Source organism: Amphiura filiformis, chromosome 8 (genome assembly GCF_039555335.1).
Source record: "Amphiura filiformis chromosome 8, Afil_fr2py, whole genome shotgun sequence".
Taxonomy (NCBI): domain Eukaryota; kingdom Metazoa; phylum Echinodermata; class Ophiuroidea; order Amphilepidida; family Amphiuridae; genus Amphiura; species Amphiura filiformis.
The window spans coordinates 44042156-44066510 of record NC_092635.1 but is presented as its reverse complement, the minus strand read 5'-3'; the positions used below and the strand labels follow the sequence as shown (position 1 = coordinate 44066510).

Sequence of the window (24355 nt, the reverse complement as noted above, 5' to 3'; positions counted from 1 at the left end):
ATGAATTGCTATCAGCAGTAGATAGCATGCGTTTACATAGATTGCTATCAGCAGTAAATTGCATGTTTTTACATTACATAAAATTACATAGATTGCTATCAGTATTAAATTGCATGTTTTTACATTACATTACATTACATAGATTGCTTTCAGCAGTAAATTGCATGTTTTACATTACATTACATTACATTACATTACATTACATTACATTACATTACATTACATTACATAGATTGCTATCAGCAGTAGAAACATGGTTTACATAATACATAGATTGCTATAAGCAGTAGAAACATGCTTTACATTACATATAGTGCTATCAGCAGTAGATAGCATGCTTTTGCATTACACAGATTTCTATCAGCAGCTAGTAGATAGCATGCTTTTGCATTACATATATTGCTATCTGTAGTAAATATGCGTTTATTGCTATCAGCAGCAGATAGCATAAGTTTACATTACATATATTGCTATCAGCAGTAGATAGCATGCTTTTACATTACACATATTTTTATCAGCAGTAGATAGCATGCTTTTACATTACACAGATTTTTATCAGCAGTAGATTACATTACATAGATTGCTATCTGCAGTAAATATGATTTTACAATAGATTGCTATCAGCAGCAGATAGCATAATTTTGCATCACATATATTGCTATCAGCAGTATATAGCATGCTTTCACATTACATAGATTGCTATCAGCAGTAGATAGCATGCTTTACATTACATAAATTGCTATCAGCAGTAGATAACATGCTTTTACATTACATAGATTGCTATCAGCAGTAGGTAACATGCTCTATATTACATAGATTGCTATCAGCAGTAGATAACATGCTCTATATTACATAGATTGCTATCAGCAGTAGATAACATGCTCTATATTACATAGATTGCTATCAGCAGTAGATAGCATGCTTTTACATTACATAGATTGCTATCAGCAGTAGATAGCATGCTTTTAAAATACATAGATTGCTATCAGCAGTAGATTGCATGCTTTTACATTACGTAGATTGCTATCAGCAGTAGATAGCATGCTTTTACATTACATAGATTGCTATCAGCAGTAGATAGCATGCTTTTACATTACATAGATTGCTATCAGCAGTAGATAGTATACTTTTATATTACATTGATTGCTATCAGCAGTAGATAGCATGCTTTTACATTACATAGATTGCTATCAGCAGTAGATAGCATGTTTTACATTGCATAGATTGCTATCAGCTGTAGATAGCATGTTTTTACATTACATAGATTGCTATCAGCAGTATATAGGGTCAGTCCATGTCAAAACAGACTGAGTGTACACCCACCCTCTTGGATTATGCTCTCCTTTGGCTCAGGGGTACCTTTCATGGACCCCTAGGTGAGGTCAAAAGAAAAAAATTCAAATTCAATTTCGTTTCCGAATGGCGGGCCATCTAAGTTTGGCGACCTTGACCAAAATTGGGAATTTAAGGTGTCCAAATGACAAAGCGCTCTCTTTGAGAGGCATTTTCTTCTTAATTAAATCAGTTGTGACCCTCTTTTTGAATGTGGTCACTCACTGGCTGTGTCTGAAATGCCTAATGCAAAAAAGATTGATTTCGGAATTTCGTTGGGATTTCAGAGGGGTCAAAATCAGCACTTCATACTGTTCAATCAAATTATCTTTGATTTTGAAGGACCCATGATAATGCCACAGTGCACTTATAGGTCCTAATTATGTTCAGAATGGATTAACCATGTGCCAATGTCTATGAGCAATTCAAAAAAAGAGACATTTCTAGACACCCTACAGAATTTTAGGCCCCCTAAAGTGGTTCAGCCACAAATGGCGCATAAAATCGGCAAATTTGACACCTAATAACCTTAGGTGTACACCAGATATGAATTTCTAGTCTTTTGCATCTGAAAGAATGTAGTCTAATGTTACTAGGAACATAAGATTTGTTTTGTATTTTTGTGTTTTGATACTTTCAAAAGGTCATTGACCTATGAACATTTTTCGTCATAGCGCCCTCCTGAAAGGTCTGACACATAACAAACTATACATTTTGGAATCCTCATGACCATACGAGTAATTTGATATATTACTTGACATAATTGGGAGCATTCTGAAAATTGGACCCCATAACCTGTACTTTGCATGTGCATCGTTGCCAGGAAGTGCATTTTGACCCCTTAAAAATCCATACAGAGGATTAGGAAGTAGTTTTTTCTTATTACTGGACTCAAGAGCAACTTGAAATATCAGGATAAATAATACAAATGGCTATAAAGTGATCAAAAATATAAAAAATATCATACTAAAATTGGCATTTTGTACCGTATCCTGTATGCATGGTATGTTAGGCAAAAATGACTATTTTTGAAAGCGTCAACTTAATACTAAAACACAAAAAATACAAAACAAATCTTATGTTCCTAGTAACATTAAACTACATTCTTTCAGATGCAAAAGACTAGAAATTCATATCTGGTGTACACCTAAAGTTATTAGGGGTCAAAATTTGCCGACTTTAAGTGCCATTTGTGGCTGAACCACTTTAGGGGTGGCCTAAAATTCTGTAGGGTCTAGAAATTTCTCTTTTTTTAATTGCTCATAGACATTGGCATATGGTTAATCCATTCTGAACATAATTAGGACCTATAAGTGCACTGTGACATTATCATGGGTCCTTCAAAATCAAGATCATTTGATTGAACAGTACGAAGTGCTGATTTTGACCCCCTCTGAAATCCCAACGAAATTCCGAAATCTATTTTTTTTGGCATTAGGTATTTCAGACACAGCCAGTGAGTGACCACATTCAAAAAGAGGATCACAACTGATTCAATTAAGAAGAAAGTGCCCCTCAAAGAGAGCACTTTGTCATTTGGACCCCTTAAATTCACAATTTTGGTCGAGGTCGCCAAACTTTGATTGCCCGCCATTCGCAAACGAAATGGAATTTGAATTTTTTTCTTGTGACCTCACCTAGGGATCCATGAAAGGTACCCCTGAGCCAAAGGAGAGCAAAATCCAAGAGGGTGGGTGTACACTCAATCTGTTTCGACATGGACTGACCCTATAGCATTGCATTGATTGCTATCAGCAGTAAATAACATCGTTTTACATTACATATATTGCTATCAGCAGTAGATAGCATGCTTTTACATTACATAGATTGCTATCAGCAGTAGATAGCATGTTTTTACATTGCATAAATTGCTATCAGCAGTAGATAGCATACTTTTACATTACATAGATTGCTATCAGCAGTAGATAGCATGCTTTTACATTACATAAATTGCTATCAGCAGTAGATATCATGCTTTTACATTACATAGATTGCTATCAGCAGTAGATAGCATGTTTTTACATTATATAGATTGCTATCAGCAGTAGATAGCATGCTTTTACATTACATGGATTGCTATCAGCAGTATACTGCATGCTTTTAAAATACATATATTGCTATCAGCAGTAGATACTATGCTTTTACGTTGCATAAATTGCTAACAGCAGTAGATAGGATGCTTTTATATTACTACGGTATCAGCAGTAAATAGCATGATTTTACACTATATAGTTTGCTATCAGCAATCAGTAGATAGCATGCTTTTATATTACATAGATTGCTATCAGCAAAACGTTTTAAGGTATCTTTCCATAATTATACTGTGTTTTTTAATTAAGCACATGGTTTCGAAAATAAGAGAAACATGTATTTATACATTTATACTGAACGCATTTCTTAGAATTACGTCAGTTCTTCGGGACATTCCTGTAGTAGATAAGTAAATAATATCATAATGCGTGCATATGCCAGCCAAGACTTGAAGGTGTGTAATACCAACCATGCAGTAAGCCATGATAATCAGATTTATCCCAGTTATTCCCTCTGGTCCTATCACAGGATTGGCCTATCTTGTAACCTAGCATATGCCATAGGGCGGTAAGCTTTATAATTGCATTAACATGGTTCACGCAATGACCATATCGGTTGATACACATAACACGGTGCACTTAAAAGCTCAAAGTATAAGTATGTTAAAACAAAATAAGCATTCCGAATATAGACTCAGACTGACTCAGTGATCTGTTATTGACAGAATTATAATTAATTGCTTTGGTAATTAACAACACCTATTGATTTGGTTTCTAATAACATCAACAATGTGCAATGGGAACTATCTCAGCTGTTAATCGAACATAATAAAACACGAATCAATTGGAGCCAAAGCATCAATGAAACTACTATAATTTAATGCATGAGACAAGCGCCACATACGTTATTTACTAGAAATACTAGTGGTTAAGCGAGTACCGGAGTGTTTTCACTTTACATGTGTTATTGTGGCGGCAGTTCTCGCACCATCATGTCGGAGATAACACTACGATTTGACGACCCTGCGTTTATTATTTACCCAACTGCTTAAATATATTTCGATGAGTTAACTGAGGAATTGAACCCATTTTACTTTTTTGGATAAATTAACATGATTAAGCAAGATGACGAGATTGTAACGCCACACTTGTGATGGTGAGTGTTTTTAAATTGTTTTTCAAATATTATGCTTAATTATGTGATTCACTGTGAGTATTGCTAGCCAAAATGCTGTGTTTATTTGACGTTGATGCACCGTGCTCGCTCTTTGCTCGAGCAACGTTTAATCATACGTATGCACACTGGGCCATTTTGCTATATGCATCTATCACTAGGAGCTATCTACAGAAGACGGGAATATATATATGTGAATAAGCAGGAGTATGCAAGCACTCGATTATTTTTAGTATGGCGGAATGTGAGGATTACCTTGTATGCATTTACCTGTAAGGTAATTTGTAGATTTACTGTAGACCGCATGTTATATTTATATGACTAACGCATTACAGTTTTGACTAATGCATTATGATAGCTAATTTATATGATTGAAAGTTGATGAATAAGGTTTAATTATCCTATGTTTTTTACAAAACAATTCCAGTCACCAAAAGTCAATTATTAATGCAAAAACATTTTATTTTCGATTATCATAATAAGTTTAATAATATTGATAATAAATGTTTAATTATCCTTTTAGTTTAATTTAATTTATAATTTTATTTGCACTGCTGACAAAGTACGCCACCAAATCATGCATTTGTTACAAACAATAAATTATACGAGACATTAGACGTTTAAATTCTGGTTTCTGATAATATTTTAATAACTAGATAAATATATACACCACTACGAAAGCATGCTATTGTTACAAACTACGATAAATGTCTCCATTATAAATTCAAATTTCATTGCCATGCTACTATCCCAATCTGTGTCAAATTCACCGTAACACACATCTATATATCTCAGATATTATATAACATATTTTGTAAGATACAATTTTACAAACCCTGCAGGTTTATTCGATTTCTTAGTAAAAAAACCTCCTTGTTGTTAAGAATCCTGACATATAAAAATAAGAGAGATATCGTTCTAGCATAAGATTGATCATGCGAGATGTTTTGGATATACTATATAGGAAATTGCCCAGGGGTTGAACGCGAGATAGAGCAGCCGAGAGCATTTATCATTTGGTCGCTCAGGGTGATATTGAATGTGCATGACCTCAGGTATGGGGAGGTACAGGTGCAAAGCCGAGTCGGATTTCTATTTAGGAATAAACATAATTCTATCTGCAGCTATAGATAAATAGAAGACGAAAAATGCATATTCTATACGGTTTCGTTGCATTAGAATAAACCCCGGAATAGACATGTAAAGTGACCTGAAATTTATAGGGATAAACATATTCCATCTGCAGCTATAGATAAATAGAATATACGAAAAAATGCATATTCTATACGGGATTCTATACAGCTTCGTTGCATTAGAATAGATATATAAAAAGTGATCTGAAAATACGTTTTCTTTGATCTACATAATAGAAAAACATGACTTGCTTGGAATTAATGAATAATTCTATATGGGTTATATTGTATAAGAAAGGTAACTGGACTTGGACTATAGAACCCATTGAAAGTACGGTATATATAAAATTACTTCAATAAGAAATTACGATGGATTTAGTGCGAGGAATTCTTATCTGCAATAGCTGCCAGATGTCATTTTTTTTGGATATGATACGAGGGGTAGAATGCAGACTTTTTCAATTGTCCACAGGGCAGCTATTGCACATGATAGGGCTTCTTGAAGTAACGCCAATACGAGTGCGTGGAATAAGAATGGATATACATGTAAAGGGTGTATCAAAATATTACCAATATTGGTTCCCATCACTTGGTGTTTATTAAAGGAGTATTTCGTGATACTATAGCATCCTCCTTTTATGATATTTTTAGTAAATATCCACGAAAAAAGCTTATTCTCAAAATTTCAGTTGACTCCAATTTTCGAGTTATGCATGATTATGTGTATTACATTGCTCCATATTGACAATGTGTTGTGATTTCGTTCTGGTGTACACTAGAACGGCCGGAATTCAAATTTCACGATATTTTTGCAATACGAATTAATCTGCAAGAATTTATTTGTACATAAACATTATGTAGCCAGAGGGTTCCAGTAGTATAAAAATCTAAACTTTTTTGTTTGAGAAAGGTGGGGATGATGCTGTGGATCACGAAATACCCTTTTAAATCCTGTCTCTTCTAAACAAAACCTTTAAATGACTCTTGTTGCATGACCACAATTTCTAGGTTTATGACAATTATAGATATCCCATAATCACTGGAAACTGGATACTATAAGCATTTTATACAGTTTGCATATAATAACAAAATTATATTTTTTGTTGATATTTCATAGCTAAACTCACATATAGACCCCCGCGTAAAAACTAAATACATATTCAGTTATTCCCTTAGGTTATATTAAATATGTCCTAGACAACTAAATGGAATTACAGATATACGATATATGTCTATTGAATGAGAACATATGTCTGTAACATGTTAAACACATTTTAAAATAAAAATTCCTTTAAAAAAGGAATGGGGCGCCCAATGGGAGCTATGATATGTACAATGACATGATTATGTTTGAATCAACACAAATTTAAAGATAAAGTATGTTATTTTGTTATCATTCAATTAACAAATGGGTCATATGCCTGATTACTCTATAAAGTATATTATACTCTAAAGTATGTTTTATCCTATACCTCCGATTTTGTATTAATATATTGTTATTACGTTTGTCATAATAAGCACGATAGACTCTTAGAAAAAAATGTTCAAGGGGCTCTACATATATACAAGACAGCTCAAGAGAAACAGTTCAAGAAAATTACATGGACTCTTACGTTCTTTCTGGTAGTTACAGAACCTTTTCATGTCTAAAATGGTTCTGTCTGGTCTTTGTAGACCCCTTTTTAGTTCTTCGTGTGAACACATCTGCTTGCTCGTAAAATGTCCAAATATGAAATAATAACTACCTTTAGGGTATTCTGAAATTACCAAATCACTTATTGTCCATTTAATTTAAGGCTATAGTTAGAGTTAGCTGTTGTGAATCCGTCGAATCGTAGCATCTATGAATAGCAATGACCTCTGATGAAAATTGTTGTGTTATTTGGAAGCCGACTTGATGAAGAATTCAAATATCACAGTTACAATTGTATATTGTGGTTCTTGAATTATGATGGAAAGAAACGAAACATCTTCATAAAACGTCAAATATCTCAAGAACCAAAATACATTAAGCAATTTTTAAAAGCTCTTGTTTTGCATTCCATACCCATGCATTCAAATCTCTTTAAGGTGTAACTTTTTATTAATTCCTTACTCTAGACAATGAAAATTGATTTTAGAGTTGAACGACCATGACTACTCTTACACGCCTTATATACGTCTATGCTTACACTATTTGATAACTATTTGGATAGCTTATTTTACCTTAACGGAACTGCATGCCACAAAGGAGTCCAGTATCATCTGATATTACATATTTTTCCAGATTACTTTTCTTTCCTATCAATATTATATATCATATCTGAACAATTGAACAGACACTGATACTTCATTTAGAAATATATTGAATTGTCCTTATGCAAACTCAAACCTTTTATTACTGGAATGGTGGAATTACCACCAGTAGTCGCTGCTCATGTAACCTGCATTAATTCAATTTGTTGAAATATTACTAGTAATAACATTCGCAAATGCATGCATGAAATAGTTTATTATATTACAAATGCTTTTCGGTATAGGGCCTAGTTCCTGAAATTGTTTATGTCATTTTTGGAAAGCATTGCAATTCGCGAATGCAAAATGAGTCAAATTTTGTATCACTGTAAAATTTAATACTTTTTAAATATTTTTTCCACATAGGTCGTATAAGACATTATTCTGACTAACTTTAATTTGGAGAAAATTTACTCATTTTTTAAAGTGTACATGAAATTTAGAAGAAACCCGCGTATATCGCCATCCATGTTAGAATTCTACACATAATATTTTAAATTTAATGCTATATGCTTGCTGGCTATAGAAAAAGTTTCGAGATATTTCCTCAAAATATCATAGAGCTATCTCAAGAACCACTGAACCAATACTAGGCTTGTTTGTACTGATTTTAATGCATTTTTCATGCTGATTCCAAATATGGTCATGAAAATGTACATTTCGGATATTTTTGAATTTTATTTTTATGCGTGCTAAAGCCATCGAAGTTGTAAAATATTTTCTCAAAATATCAAGAGCATTCCCAAGAACCACTGAACCAATACTATGCTTGTTTGTACTCATTTTAATGCATTTTTCATGCTGATTCCAAATATGGTCATGAAAATGTACAATTCTGAATTTTTTAAATGTTTGAATTTGTTTTTTAAACTTGTCGTCTGCAGTCAACACCCGCGTGAAAAGGGTTAAAGCACTAAAATGTCAATATTTAATGGATCAATGTAGACATGCAAAATGGATTCACACAAATTTTCCTCCAAAATATGTCTCTTCGTGTTCATTCAATCACTCAAGCAGGTATAAAATGTCTTCAAAAATAAAATTCAAAACTACTTATACTACAGCAGCCTCTTACAGTCACAAATTTAAGGTCAGAAGTATTTTATACATATTAAATTTTGTAGTTACGTACTTGGTGTGCTGTAGGTGTAAATATATATAGGTAGGCGACTGTCCTATCTTGCTTGTAGAATTGGCTATGGCGTATGCGGCAACACTTGGAACGGTAATTCAATTGCGACGTAGATAGATAGTATATGGCCCCGGGGTTAACAGTTAGCGTGAGAGAGAAGAACGAACCATCTTTTTGACGTAAGAATGACTGAGATTTGTAAGAAATAACATGGAATATTTCATATTTAATATGGATAGGAATGAAATTATGTAAGACGCTTGTCACCGTCATAATCATATGATGCTATTAAAGTTAATTGTTTTAAATGAGCCCTCAAACCAAAATGAATACATTTACATATAAAGATGTCACAAAAAGTAGCACAGTCGTTACAATTACGTTCTATCATGTCTATAGCTTCAGAACTATTAATCGTATATTCACAGTATTTTAACATAGAAAATCAGATGGTTTGATACCCCATTTGCCCAATTTCGTTAAATATTAACAACACAGCAGTATTTTAAAATACATAGGCCTATATTAATTTTGTATAATATTGTATGCATACACAATCTGGTAATTTACTAGTAATTTTAAAACGTATTAAAATACCTATAAAATCGGACAAATAACAATGGGGCAAACAGATTAATAACAATGCGGCAAACAAACAAAAAGTTATCAAAAACAAAATAAACTTACGTACTGACAAACAAATTAAACAAATTGAAAATCAACTTTGTATACATGTAGTAAAAGCAAGTAAACAAGATGGCGAAAGTCTAATGTGAGTATTTTTGGATTTGGCAATCATAAAATCTAACCTGATTTAAAAAGTTATACTTGTGCATGTTTTAACACCTGCATAAGTACTGTGTATTATTTTGATTTACAGAAAAAGAGACTATACAGAAGTGCATAATTATGTAGGTAATTTTGTACTCTCAAATCTAGCATACTCGAGCACGTTGAGCAGGGCCAAGTCGATGGTAGCTCTTTTTTCCTAAGGATTGTTCTGGTTTTTACCTTGCCTGCCAATATGTGCCTAGAGCTGGTAGTTCAATGAAATCTTTCATGAATAAATTACGCATATCAGGCTATGCTAGTTGTTGTGGTTCAGGTGATGTAAGATTGACGAATTACATTGTGAAAGTTGTGCGCTTTAAAAATATCTGAATGTTAGTTTGAAGTTGTTCTGAAGTAGAAGAAGATGAGGAGGAAGGGAGAAGCAGAGTTAAAAGAGGGACAAAACCAGAAGAATGAAATACCTTTAATGGGAATGCTCCAGTCATATATGGGAATATATTGGTTTGATATTGTAACAATTAAACGTGTATTTGGTCATTTTAAAATATGATGATCCATTTTCTTTATTATTGTATAATACAAATAATAAATAAATAATACTTACCATATCAGCAATACCCAGTAGTAAAGTATAACAATCACGCAAGTACTGTAGATTTTCCATGTCCTGGATGCTCTTATTTCACATAACATAACCCTTAAAGGTCTACTTATAAATAAATAAATAAATAAATAAATAAATAAATAAATAAATAAATAAATAAAAAATAAATAAATAAATAAATAAATAAATAAATAAATAAATAAATAAATAAAGAAAGAAAGAAAGAAAGAAAGAAAGAAAGAAAGAAAGAAAGAAAGAAAGAAAGAAAGAAAGAAAGAAAGAAAGAAAGAAAAAGAAAGAAAGAAAGAAAGAAAGAAAGAAAGAAAGAAACATTGTTTACCACATCAGCAATACCCATATACCAAAGTATGACAAACACGCAAGTAATGTAGTTTTTCCACATCCTGGATGCCCTTCTGTCACATAATAGTAAAACTTCTTACCAAATATAAATAAATAAATAAATAAATAAATAAATAAATAAATAAATAAATAAATAAATAAATAAATAAATAAATGAATAAATAAATAAATAAATAAATAAATAAATAAATAAATAAATAAATAAATAAATAAATATTGTTTACCACATCAGCAATACCCAGTACCAAAGTATGACAAAGACGCAAGTAATGTAGATTTTCCATGTTCCGGATGCTCTTATTTTATATAACAGTGTAAACCCCTATAATCATACTTAGCCAAAGATAAATGAATAAATAAACAAACAAACAAACACATAAATAAATGTTATACTTTTAGTTCATGACTTTAAGTCATATATATGCGACGTTAGTTGTATCAATAACAGGCTAAGAGATATTTTTTTGTAATCAAACACAAACTACGTTTTGTTTTCATGTAATAAATTACCAGAAATGAAATACTTTTGATACTTGCACTTCATTCACCACCACTCTTAATTACATCATCATAATGCATTGTGCACAGTCTTAATTCTGACATAACGAGTGTATGTAATAAATACGATTTCCTAATACATGTCGCATATAATCAATCACAAATTATTGGATTCAACAACGTGGTGGTTGCAAAACAAGATATAATTATTGCTCATAATGTACCACAAAATGATAACTCCAATAACATTATATAAAGCAGCTGATATTGGTGCAACAGTAGTTTTTGTTTACCATACATGATCGTTTAGCATAATTTATTCCATGTTGTTGTGAATATTGTATTGCTTTGTTAAAATAGTAATATTTTTCCAGCATATTCTGACATTATTAAACACCTGTGTGCTAAACTCGTACTAGTCTCGTATGAAACTATTTACTAATTAGTGTTTACTTAATACTATAAAATGCTCACTTAAAATCCTACACATGTTTTATGTGTAAAATAGGTAAAAGATCACACTTGTAATCATGAGCTAATAATTATTACACACAAAATACATGTAATAGGATTTAATAGTCCTATCAATTTAGCGACAAGGCATTCCCACCGTAACGAATTATCATTGGGCGATCTTTCACAACCGTGCATTTACGCTGTTACGGCAGGCAGTTAACATGTTAATTCCCAAAATATGTTAGATTAACCTGATTTAAGGCCAGTTAGAGTAGTTAGATGTTGTAAACTGGTCGAATCGTGGTATCCTGTGAATAGTAATGACCTCAGGCAAAAACTGTTCTAGTTTATTTTTGGAGCGGCCTTGACGAAGAATTCAATATCACAGTTACACTTTTCTAGGTCTTGTCGTTCTTGAGTTATATGATGTAAAAAGTGTCGAAACAGAATATCTTCATAATATGACACATATCTCACAAGAATCACAATAGAGGTTATCCACTTGACTCATGTGTGACTTATAACAAAAGGCACTGGTTCCCGTAGTTCCTCATTCAAACCAATTCAATGCACGACCTCGGGGTTACTTGCATGACTTTGGCGGGCTATTTTGAAACAGTCATGGTTGCACATGCATGTACTACTTTTGAAAATCCTAAACAAGGTATAGGATAGGATAGGATATGCAGCTTATAGAATACTGATAACCTCTATACATTAAGCAATTTTTGAAAGTGTATGTTTTGCATTCCGTACGCATTCAAATCTTCAAGGTGTAACTTTTCATTAATTCCACAATCTTAGACAATGAAAATTGATTTATTTTGGGTTGAACGACCATGATTACTCCGGCACGTCAAAGATGAACCGATTCGAGATGCCATTATTAAGACGTCAGTATCGTTCACTTGGTATGAATTGTGATTCAATAGCAAACAGTATATATGTGGTGTGATCAAGCAAAAATTAGTCTTAAGTCGGGAATATTCAATTTTCAGTTTGCTACATAAAGCATTTGCAAAGCTATATTTTGCAGAAAACTCATTGAAATTGAACATTTCGTTCCAAAGATATGAACAGTTGAAGTGTTTCCAAAACAGTAGACAACAAAAGAAAGGTTTTTTTCTTTGTATGTCTAGGCCTATATCTGGAAATCATTATTTCCGACTTCTGACTGATTTGCTTTATCACATCACATATATATCTCATGTGATATGGCGAGATTCTACAGCAATGTCAGTAAGTAATTGTTTGTATTTTGTATTTTGGCTTAGTGAATTGTTTTCAGTGAAACAAAACTTCAATCACAAATGTGACACTAATGTAGGCTTTCCTGAATTTGGATATACTTGCAAAAACTGTCTTCAATGTACAAACGTTTTAGTTGACTCGCGAATTTAAAACAAATGACTCACACAAACTTACACACCCCAACATACTACACACCCCTGCCCTACCCCCCCCCACACACACACCATCCACCCCTGCACAACTCACCAGCGTGCTGTAAATTTTGTCATCAAAGGCGAACCAGAAAATGGAATTTTTCAATATCGGAATTGTAAAAGATAAGATAATTTTTTTTAAAGACAAAAGAGGAAAACATGAGGTGGATTCGACTTGAGTATTCAAAAATAAATTACTACTGAACATAGAAATTGTAAATATTCAAGAATCTCGCCTGCTAACTGCAGTGTGAATGATTCCTCTCAAAGGTTGAAACTAAATCAGACCGTGTAACAAAATGGTCCACCCGGCCGTAAAATTATAGGCTACTAGAAAACTGTCATCGGCGGCACCATTACAAATGGGTTGTTCCATTTAAATCAACACTCCCTGTGAATATTTTGAAAATTATCTTCTACAGGGGTAGTATGAATTTCAAATAAAATGAACACATAGGCAGATCCATTGGAATTCCACACCCCTCTAATTCCGTTTGAAATTCGTACTCCCTCTGTGAAAGATATTTCTAACATCTTCCGCAGGGGGAGTCGAGTGTGGATGTGGATGTAAATGCAACAGCCAAGTACGACACGTTCTTATTCATTCATATTAGGCGTGTTAGACAGTGAATAAGAAAACAACCGTGGGCGTCTTGTGAGGTGTATAATTTATACAGTATCAGATATTATAAAGATGATAGGTTAGGTACGTTTATAATGAAATTATTTGTTATCAGATTGAAATATGACATTTGTCATTCATACGTTGGAAGCCAGAAAAATCGACTAAGACGGTAAAACTTATTATTTTTACATTTTTACTCCAAAGTGGTGATAGATCGCTTAGATCAAAATATATTATCATTCACCATGTTCACTTCAAGTTAAGGTGTCACAATGTACACCGCAGCGGCAAATTGGTTCTAAGGTGTAGGGATAGTGTGTTTTGCTAAACAAATGACTAAGATGTTAAAAATATTGCTCATGTTTTTCACTTTTGTAAAATGGGGTGTTAAACTTTAATATTATTTTTACGCCAAAGTGGTGATAACACGCTTAGATCAAAATATATATTCAGTGATATGTACTTCAGTACCCGTTAAGTGTTACAATGTACACGGCAGCGCCTCTTAATATTAAATCGGTTTTAAGGTGTATATGGGCATAGTGTGCTTTGTAGAGGGGTGGGGTGTTACACAAACACTTGCATTGCATATATGTTACAGAACATAACTCTCTCCACGCTGGTGCCGACTGCAGACGACAAGTTTCAAAAAAATATTTAAAAATTCAACAGTTTCATAATGTTCATGACCAAATTTGGAATCAGCATCAAAAATGTATGAAAATGAGCACAAAAAACAAGCACAGTGTTGGTCCTTATATTTTTTTAGAAAATATCTCAAAACTTGGGCTTTTTATGTTGCAGCTTATGTCTAGCACACAGAGCAATGATATATTGCCATAAATACGGTAACAATGAGAAATGATATACATCGCATAACGAAACACGAGCCCGTTTATAATTACAAGGATCGTGAACATTTAATTAAGCATCGAAATTACCACAAAGCTAGAGTAAATCGATTTTAATTCCCTCTATACTGTCTTCTCCATCGACAAAAGAGCATTTATTAATTAACCTCACTCCTATATACCTATATCTAAAACTCTATCGAATGCAGGTAGGTAACCCAAGAGACCTAGACAGTCATTGTAGCTTCTTTTTTTCATTTGAAGCTTATGCATATAGGTAGAAAGACATCTGAATTGAACTCGGGTTTACGGCATGAAAACAAAATCGAGACGGATTCACTTAGGGGTTTTGTCCTGACGTGCAGGTTCGTAACCGTTAGTAGCCTATATTAGACAGGATGGTGTAGGGTTGAAACCACCATGTGTTATTTTGCTGATGATCAATGCAATGGTTAAAATTATTGAGAAAAACATGTAGAATGTTTGGAAGACCTGTTTATAGACATCAAACACATTTCTGGTCATATATATTTCCTTATTCGGTTCTTATGTTGCCAAGCATACATTTTAAAATCTATACAGTGATATCAATGGACCAGAGACTTACTACCAATCCTTTTGTGACAATATCGCAAACAGTATACAATTTACAGTAAAACATGGTGTTTGATGGCATATGAATACGATTTAATAAGAGTAACTGAAAACAAAACGAAAACATGAATCATTATGAAAGGCCAATTTGAACAGGCTAACAAACACTTATGTAATACACACGCACATATTTCACCATGCAGGACTTTTTTTTTTATAAATGGGGAGGCTAAACATAGAAAGCCAACGTTGTGCATGTTTATAGCAAATGCATCACTAACACACCAAAATGTGCCCTTAAAGATTCGTAGCTTATAATACACTCGTATACATCTGTTCAAAAGGCATCATTTTACGTACCCCCACTGCACTGACAACCCCACCCCACCCCTACCACTCATACACCCCCACACCCACAAGCAGCCCAACAAACAAACATCCATTAATTTCGCTGTGCCATATTGATGTTTTGCAAATTATTGCACTTTAGTAAAAAAAAAACTTTAAAAAAAACACAGGTTCAATAAAATATTTTGTGAATATATAAGACGGCATTTAATTTCTTGATCCAGGCATGGCTCATGCCAATATCATTGGAGACAATTCGCTGTGCCTCAGCAAGTTCAGAAAGCTCCCTTTTCTCTCTCCACTTGGCGCAAAGGGATTTATTAAATCAAGATAAGAAAAATGTTTTCAGGCATTGTCACATAGTCAACGTTTGAACTTGGTGTCGTGTCACCAAGATTCAGATATAGTGAATAGATAAGAAGATGATACCGGTATTTTTACCCTGATCTCCTCATCTTCTTGTTAATAAATTTACTCAATGATATATGATGATAGTAAATAGGGTACTTCGACTGCTCAGTATACCATAAATGGTTAAGTGCAATAGCTGCCATGTGAACATTTGACAAATTACAGAGTATATTGTACTTATCTACACATGGCAGCTACACATGGCAGCTATATTGCACTTACCCACTTCTGGCACTGAGCAGTCGACTTATTAGAGAAGCCCTGTACGCAATGACCCGGAAATGACACAAAATGCAAATGTAATGGATAGAGGCGCCTCTCCAGATGACGATGAAAATAAATTCATACTAAAAAATTGATACATTTAATGATTAAAAATTATGATGAATGCTGAGTAGTAAATATGATGTCACATGTTTTGCCATCAATTTTGCCTGATAAACTTTATAATCAGTCGTAAGTGAATAGCAATAACAAAGCTCATACGACCTAATGACATTCAAGTGTCGATATACGTATAAAATAGAAGCAATAGAAACTAATATAATACGCAATTATATTCAACACACTAATTCAAAGTCATTATAAACATCTGCTTCACTTCGCGTGCTAAAGGGTACAGTCATTTATCGAAACGCCAAAGGCCCTGAACGATCTGAATGGGCTATTCCGTTAAAATCTGCCACAACCCTGCGGAAGATTTCAGAAAAGTCTTCCACAGGGGGAGTTTGTTTTTCAAATGGAGTTCTTATGGCTAATTATTTTGAAACCCATGCATACTCCTCACCCTGTATATGGCTTTACCTACATCTTCCACAACTGGAGCGAGTATTTCAAATGGAAGTAGCTACTCAATTGTCTATTCTGTTTGAAACCCATACTCCCTAAATGGAAGACTTCCACAGGGGGGATGGATTTTAAATGGAAAAGCCCAATACGAGTTTCTTTAGTTTAAAACGACAATCCAATCAAAACAATAATCATTGTAATGTGAACGTGTATGCTAAAGGCATTTCTATGGTTCGTTTTATTTCCATAAGCAAGAATAGTCTTTCATAACATAATGATGATAGGTATGCTACTTCTCAATCTGACCCGAACTAATAATGTTGTTTTGGCATGATTACATTCGTGTGTTTATGCATCAGTAATGCAACATAGACAATACCGTAAATTCCACTTACGTGAGATTTTTATCGAGATAATGGTTTTTAGAAATTAGACCATTTCTATAATTGACACTTTCCCTGCCGTCGATGGGGTGAACATATTGATGGCGGATACCTTTATACGCCCAAGATAAATACACATAACCTTTTTTTGATATAAAATGTATGTATTAATGCCAAAATTGGTGGCGCTATTTAGTTACTGGAAATTACCCTTTCAAGCTTTTAATACAAATAATTGATTTTATTGTTTGATAAAATATGTTTATAAAATTTTCTTGTTGCTTGTTTCACCTATTCCAGCTGTTTTAATGGCGGTATTAATCACCTAACCCTTGCAAATAAAGAAATATGATTTTGGATAAATAGCGCCATCTATAGTTTGCATTTAGTTATTAATGAAGCCAATTCTATATACATCAAACAGCCGTGTAAGATGTCAATTGACAAATAAATTTTCACATAACTACTGTAGCATGCACTTAAAGTTCTGAGATTGTACAGCAAACTTTCTTTGCCTTATAGATAATTTTGAGAAAATCTGGCACCGACAGTTCTTTGTGCGCTATACATTTTCTGACCAAAATGTAATATTCCCAAAGTTAAATATAAAACGAGAGGGTAATAAAAACATGGTATGACAAGAACGGCTCTTTAGTAGCATGTTAGCCTCGTGATTGTACCAAATAATGTCTATAGCCTTTATAAAAATGCTATTTTTTAAAGTAGCACTACATGTACATGATTGGCCTATTTTTTGTAGTTGAAAAAAAAAAATAGTGAAAGGTGGGCGGGAAAGTCAGACAAAAAATGCAATAAACTAAAGATGTTTTCTATAATTTAAAACAAAATCAGTTAGCTTTATTATGTCTTTTTGGCAAATGTTTCTGAAACATACGTTGAATCTTGGATTATACAACGTCATTTGCTATAGCTTTCTACATTAGATTTGACATGTGTTATGCGCATCACTTGCGCTAACACACATTTTGGTTCAAAACAGCAACTGATTTAATTTGGAAAAATCTGGGCTAAGTGTGTATAATGGGGGCGAATCCATTTCTCCAAACTCCCTCTGTGGAAGATTTTGGAAATATCTTCCACAGGGGGAGTATGAATTTCAAATGGAATGGACACATTTGGCAGCTCCATTTAAATTGCATATACACCTTTCAGAGAAAGATTCGATCTGAATCTTCCACAGTGGGAGGTGAGGTTCAAACAGAGTTGGTTAATGTGCTAATTCCATTTAAAATGTAAACTCCCTCTGTGGGAGATATATCCTAAATCTTCCACAGGGGTAGTATGGATTTTAGTTGGAATAGCCATGTTCACAGGAGATATACAACATTTCCTATGCATGTATAATGTTAGTATCTTCACAGCAAGTTGTTCATTTTGTAATCAATTACACTCCAAGGCAAGTGTATTAAGTGTATTGACCTTTTAACAAACGACTGGAAAAGTCTCATGCGCACTCATGACGTAATAACTAGTCCCTAAATCCAAAATATGGGTTTGCAAATGTCTTGGGAAGAGAGAGGAAGATCTGGAGCTCTCATGTAGTTAATATGCTTAAGGGAAATATTCTTAAACAGGAGGTTTAAATAGTTTCTTTTGGTTTGGTTAAGGGATCGGATAGCGACGTTTGCACAGTATTTTTTGTGGGACCTAAGAGCACATAAGACACACCAAATTGTCTTAATACGAGGAATGTGCTTCTATATCAACTACCGTAATAATCAACTTATTAAACAAAAAATACTGCCAAAGGTGGGCAATCGAGCCCTTAAGGTAACAATTTTTAATATAATTACTGTCTTCAGTAGGTAGTGATCAATTGCGTAATTACTGTCTTCAGTAGATAGTAATCAATTGCTTAATTACTGTCTTCAGTAGATAGTAATCAATTGCGTAATTACTGTCTTTAGTAGAGTAATCAATTGCGTAATTACTGTCTTCAGTAGATAGTAATCAATTGCTTAATTACTGTCTTCAGTAGATAGTAATCAATTGCGTAATTACTGTCTTTAGTAGAGTAATCAATTGCGTAATTACTGTCTTCAGTAGATAGTAATAAATTGCTTAATTACTGTCTTCAGTAGATAGTAATCAATTGCTTAATTACTGTCTTCAGTAGATAGAATCAATTGTATAATTACTGCCTTCAATATAGTAAATAATTACGTAATTACTGTCTTCAGTAGATAGTAACCAATTGCGTAATTACTGTCTTCAGTACTAGATAGTAATCAATTGCTTAATTACTGTCTTCAGTAGATATTAATCAATTGCGCAATTACTGTCTTCAGTAGATAGTAATCAATTGTGTAATTACTGTCTTCAATATAGTAAGCAATTAAGTAATTATTGTCTTCAGTAGATATAGTAATCAATTGCGTAATTACTGTGTTCAGTAGATAGTAATCAATTGTGTATGTACTGTCTTCAGTAGATAGTAATCAATTGCGTAATTACTGTCTTCAGTAGATAGTATTCAATTGCGAAATTACTGTCTTCAGTAGATAGTAATCAATTGCTTAATTACTGTCTTCAGTAGATAGTAATCAATTGCGTAATTACTGTCTTTAGTAGAGTAATCAATTGCGTAATTACTGTCTTCAGTAGATAGTAATCAATTGCTTAATTACTGTCTTCAGTAGATAGTAATCAATTGCGTAATTACTGTCTTTAGTAGAGTAATCAATTGCGTAATTACTGTCTTCAGTAGATAGTAATCAATTGCTTAATTACTGTCTTCAGTAGATAGTAATCAATTGCGTAATTACTGTCTTTAGTAGAGTAATCAATTGCGTAATTACTGTCTTCAGTAGATAGTAATAAATTGCTTAATTACTGTCTCCAGTAGATAGTAATCAATTGCGTAATTACTGTCTTTAGTAGAGTAATCAATTGCGTAATTACTGTCTTCAGTAGATAGTAATAAATTGCTTAATTACTGTCTTCAGTAGATAGTAATCAATTGCTTAATTACTGTCTTCAGTAGATAGAATCAATTGTATAATTACTGCCTTCAATATAGTAAATAATTACGTAATTACTGTCTTCAGTAGATAGTAACCAATTGCGTAATTACTGTCTTCAGTACTAGATAGTAATCAATTGCTTAATTACTGTCTTCAGTAGATATTAATCAATTGCGCAATTACTGTCTTCAGTAGATAGTAATCAATTGTGTAATTACTGTCTTCAATATAGTAAGCAATTAAGTAATTATTGTCTTCAGTAGATATAGTAATCAATTGCGTAATTACTGTGTTCAGTAGATAGTAATCAATTGTGTATGTACTGTCTTCAGTAGATAGTAATCAATTGCGTAATTACTGTCTTCAGTAGATAGTATTCAATTGCGAAATTACTGTCTTCAGTAGATAGTAATCAATTGCGAAATTACTGTCTTCAGTAGATAGTAATCAATTGCGAAATTACTGTCTTCAGTAGATAGTCACCAATTGCGTACTATCTTCAGTATCAATTGCTTAATTATTGTCTTCGGTAGATAGTAATCAATTGTGTAATTACTGTCTTCAGTAGATAGCAATAACTGATTACATAAGTGCTATCTTCCAATGAATGGCAGTAACGATTTTATAATCACAGAAGTATTCACTCCAACCCATCCGTGACACCTTGTACCAAGGCTCAAACGTAATCATCAACATTTTACCGGATACCGGGAGGGGAAGACTGGGTCCAATTTGCATTTTAAGTTGGATGTAAAACATGAATTCAGGGCATTTATAAATGGCAGGGATAATGGTTGTTTGCCTGTCAAAAACAGGCACCAATTACCTATCATGGATTTGTTGTTGGAGGTATATATCAATCTTGATTTACTCATATTAGTTTGCTATGTATGTACACGCGATTCCATAAAAATGCAGTACTAATTTGTTGGGATTACAATTTAATATTATCCTGTTTTACCAACTGAAATATCCTCCAATTCTAATCTTTTAGTTGGAACTATAAATGGCAATACAAATCAAATTTTCATTTCATATTTGGTAAACTTTTGGGAATGTACTACAAAAACGTGCAATTTGGAGACAGAAAAATTTGTAATGCATATTGCTAAAATGGTGAAATATTCTGTCGGTCCAGCTTCTAGTCTTGGGCCCAAGCTTCACGTGGCTCACGGTTTGTAATGAACGACAGAAACCGGCTGTGAAGGAGACTAGTCACTCCAGACTGGAGTGGTGATCGTCAATTTCGGAAAAAACAACACTCGACCATGGACTTTAATTGTCGGTTTGTCATTATATAAAACGATAAATCAAGTAAGTAACTTCCACTCTGAAAACTTAGAAACTTGTTTGATTCCACTGACTATTTGTGATCGAAATATACACAACACCAATGACAGAAATCATCAAGAAAAAATCGAACCAAGGACTTGTTTTCACTCAAATTTGAGTCGCATCATCAACCGGAAGTGACGTGGCACGGACCGACAGAATAGTGCAAATGTAGAACAAATTCGCGCGAAGAGCGTAAAAAATTGCACTTTTTAGACTAAAATGGCCAAATATAAGGTTAATTTTGTCAGAAACTCACATACAGGCGTCAACATTCGGGGTGGGGGTAATTGTATGGACCACCCCTTATCAAAATATTGTATGGATTCACCCCCCCATCATCCCCGGAATTCACGCCTCTGCTTTTAATAGAAATATACAGAGACTGTATACGTACACCTTTAAATCATATTGCGAGTAAGTCAGTTCTAGCCATTGAGGCACACATTATCATCATGACCTGATACGTGGTGAAATATAATCAAGAATTGACTTTCATATTATTGTTCACCAGATTTCATATAGACGGAAAGTCGAAATTCTGAATTTAAATAAATCCAGTAATCTGATGGCATTCTGCCGTCTGAAAGCAAAGAATGGATGGAATATTTGGCACATATATTCTGCCTATATGACGTATTCCTTACACAAATGATTCAAACTACGTTTGAGTATATGAATTTAGCATGTTTGCTTGGGTAGTGTAAGGAAGATCTTTTGAAGATTCTTTGAACCATAGATACAGAGACAGAGACCCCCATACACGCGGGTGATCCCAACGCATAGCATGTACACTTGCCTCACACCCACCTCTACACCACACACAAACACACCCCTGCACACCCCTACACCCATACACACCCCACCACCACAACCACACCCCATACCCGCCCCTACATATAGGTTTACAGGATTATAATAATTGGCGCAGCTGAAAACGGAAAAAGCACCTTGCATATTGCCAGATTCATTCATATACTCTTTTTAGTATAGGAACCGATACATACATTCAAAACTCCATGTAACCACTAAAAATAGTGAAGTTGAGATATCCATGTATCTACAAAAATGATGTAGGGTTTTCAATAAAATTTACAAAAAATCTAGGTACTTATATAAATATTCTGTCCAATGCTTATCCAGCACAAGAGACACTTGGTATATATGATCTCATTGGGCATGCATGTCGATGGATTTTTAGCAGGAAAAGACTGGAGCATGCAACCTTTCCGCATCTGAAAAGCAATTGAAATGTTCTTCCTTTTCAAAATACTCTCGAATCAAAATAGCTGGAGGATCTTGCTGTAGTCTAGATTTTGTTGAACAAAAGGAACCCAAACATCCAACATGTGTAAAATATGACATCGGTAAGGCTATATCTGTATGTCCGCCCTTGTGAGACCGCAGTATCTATGGCACAGTTATAAAACAGTTACTGTCTTCTTACTTGGTAGACATGGTTTTTTGAATCAGTCTACGTGCCCCTTAAGTCAAAATGCGGTAACTATATTTTGAAAATACAGGTCTCATCTGTAGAAATTTTGCACAAGCATTTCGAAAGGAAATATTTTTGAAAGAAATAAGGTCAAGAGATGAAGAGCATTAATTTCCTTACTTTATATTCTTGGTAATACTGCAGGGTCAACGAATTTTAAGGTTATTGGTTTTAATGTAAAATATTAAATATTCGTTTTATCAGTTTATGTACGGTTTCTTATATGAATTTGCTGGGAATACCGTCACCATATCAGTCAATCAAGTTGATTTTAAATGCATTAAAGAATAGATTTGACTTTTCAAGAAGAAAGAAAAACAGGAAATAAAATAGCTTTTACACAGTTTAAGCATGTTAAGGCCATAAACCCTGCCTAGAATAAGTCATATAGTATCTATATACGAGTTATCACAGTATGCTGGTGCAGCAGGTGCCTTTGTGAGTGGTCGAGCTTTCGTCAGATATGTTATCAGGACCGATGAAGTCAGAGATACATCTGACGAAAGCTCGACCACTAACACAGCTGCACAGGGACCTGACGCGCCGGTACTGTCAGTCTGATAATCTGTGATAACTCGAAGAAATACCTTTAATTAACTTATTATTATGAATTCCCGACTTCCCGTAGAGAGGAAGGCTATAGACTTACTTACTGACTTAAATGTTTGTTTGTTGTTGTTGTTGTTGTTGTTGGGTTTTTTTTAAAAAGAAATTCACTTTATTGGGACCATATAACTTATTATGAATTCCCAACTTCCCGTACTTAGGCCCATACTGGCTTAAATTTTTTGTAAAGAAATTCACATTATTGGGACCATAGTTCTTGTACACTCTGTAAAAATGAGAAACAAACACCTCCAGATTCTGTTGTTTCATGGATTCTGGGGATTGCTGTTGTTATTTTGGAAAGATTATATAAATCTACTATCGCGATTGGTTGCATAAAAGATAACACGACTGCAGGCTATGTACAAAACCAAGTGCTTGAATAATATGGTTTATTCATAGGAGAGAACATTGCTATGCCTGTGGTGTGTTAATGCAATATTTGAGCGCAATATTTGAGCAACACATCGTAAAAACCTATTTTGTAGCCAACCAGTAGGTTTATTTTTAAATTTAAACTCATATGATTCAATTATCATGCAGAAAGTTACGCAATTATTTGGGTGTGTATTATAAAGAGACATATTTTTGTACAGTCTAGACAATTAGGACTATATCTTCTTCAATTATTGAGATTTTTGTTGCGAAAGTAACGCAATAAATTGCATCCATAAGGTTCCTTGAACTTTCAGAACCATACTTGA

The 24355-nt window shown here is 33.6% G+C and overlaps 1 protein-coding gene across 2 annotated transcripts in view; it reads left to right on the top strand.

Moving 5' to 3' along the window:
* The first annotated feature begins 4329 nt into the window (after positions 1-4329).
* Positions 4330-24355, top strand: part of LOC140159083 (uncharacterized) — a 91053-nt gene continuing 71027 nt past the window's right edge. For both annotated transcript variants that reach the window (XM_072182425.1, XM_072182426.1), the window contains exon 1: positions 4330-4518. The gene's annotated coding sequence lies outside the window, so the exon portion shown is untranslated. The remainder of the gene's footprint in view (positions 4519-24355) is intronic.